Source organism: Neltuma alba, unplaced genomic scaffold (genome assembly GCF_004799145.2).
Source record: "Neltuma alba isolate B1F8T4 unplaced genomic scaffold, ASM479914v2 tig00010340_pilon, whole genome shotgun sequence".
NCBI classification, from domain to species: Eukaryota; Viridiplantae; Streptophyta; class Magnoliopsida; order Fabales; family Fabaceae; genus Neltuma; species Neltuma alba.
This window is the reverse complement of record NW_021635250.1, coordinates 32,583-34,349: the sequence shown is the minus strand read 5'-3', so window position 1 is coordinate 34,349 and position 1,767 is coordinate 32,583.

The following is a 1,767-nucleotide window of genomic DNA, read 5'->3' as shown; positions in this document are numbered from 1 at the left end:
ACTACTTTTTATCATTAATATAAGAGCTAATTGACTAATTTAGGGACATTAGAAAAGTTAGTTAAATTAGTTTTTGTAATAAATAGATTATGTCTTATATTTAGAATCAAGTTAAATATCAAACTAATTTTTATATTAAGGACAGGAAATAGTATTACTCAATAAAAGTAATATCTTTTTTAGTTATTTTACATCTAAATTGACTTTTTCATTAATCATCCAAACAAGTTTCAGTTTCTCAAACGGATTTTTTTCAAAAGCCAATCCAAACATAAATCACATTACGCTATTTGACTTTTACTCAATTAGATTGAAAAAAAATTACTTCTATCACCATTAATCCAAACACACTCTAAAAAGGGTTTTTAAGGAAGGATGTTTCAAGAGCCATCGAGATGAAAATATCTTATTAAAGTTGTGCAGAAGGTTTTTTTTTTTTTTTGGGAAGAAGAGATGGTTTTTGCTACTTTGCAATAGAGCACTTCGTCTTGGTTTCAACATTATAGAGCATCAAAGCATAAAGGTTAACCCTATTCAACATAACTCGTTTTCACATGGTCAACAACATAGAGGGGGTAGCAGAAGGGACTTTGTCTCTCTTGCTTCTCTAGGTTCCTGCGAGCCTTCTGCCAAAGTAAGGCTACGTTATGATACATCGGATTCCTACCAGTCATAGAATGGGTTGGGCTATGACTGGGGTAGTTCTTTTTAGGCTACTTGTCATCCTACTTCTTTGTTGTGTTTATTTCGTATGTTTCGGGTATGGTTTGTCTTTTGTTTTTAGTAGCAGGTATGTCTCTAGCCAGCTTCTCTCACCAATATTATTGTGGCTTCATGATCATCTCAAACTTGGCTCCTCTTCACTGTCGCTGGGGTATAGCATCAGCAGCAGCCTCTCTTTTAACACCTCTAATGGTGTAGGCGTCCTGAGTTTATGGATTCTTTTCATGGCTCGTGGTGACGTTAACTCTTAACAGAAACTTTACGAGATTGTTCGTTGAGTCTCCCCCAAAAATGTTGGGGCTTTTTGGGTGATCACTCATGGAGTTAGAGTAGTTGGTGCAGAATGAGACAATTGCTTTGGGCTCTCTTTCACTAGCTGGCTAAACCTTGGACCTTCAATCACACTCAGGCTTTTTTAGATCCCTGTTGTCTTGGTGTTTTTGTGTTCATCTACTAGTTTTAATCTTTTTGTACTTCTGTTTGTATGCTCCGATGTTTCTCTATTGTTGTTTTCAGGTTTATGTTATTCATGTTCTCCATCCAAGTCCTTCTCTTTGTGAGAGATGGGCTTTAATAAGTGTAATCATTTTACTTTTTAATGAACTATGACATTTTATAAAAAGAAAAAGACTGTACCATTGTTTTTGTTATTCTGCAGAATGGACCCCTTGGTTTATTTGCCCTGTTTTTGCCTGTGATTTGCCTATGTAAATATTGATTGTATAATTCTTTCTTTGAAGACTAAATATTCAAGCCTGAGTACAAAAGTTTTTAAATATTCAAGAATTTCCTCCTGAAATATTTAATTTTCTAGAAAAAATTAATATTAATATATTTTAATTAAATTCTTTCTTTGCGTGATGTAAATAAATAGCTCAACAAATTTGACTGCAAAAAAAAAACCACATTGATTATTATTTTTACGAAGTCTTTACATTAAGTAAAAAAAATTTTTATTACAAAAAATATTAATTAGTCAAAAGAATGAAAAATAAATTCTCCAAATGTATTATTTAAAAAAAATGTTAAGGTGTGAATTTGCCT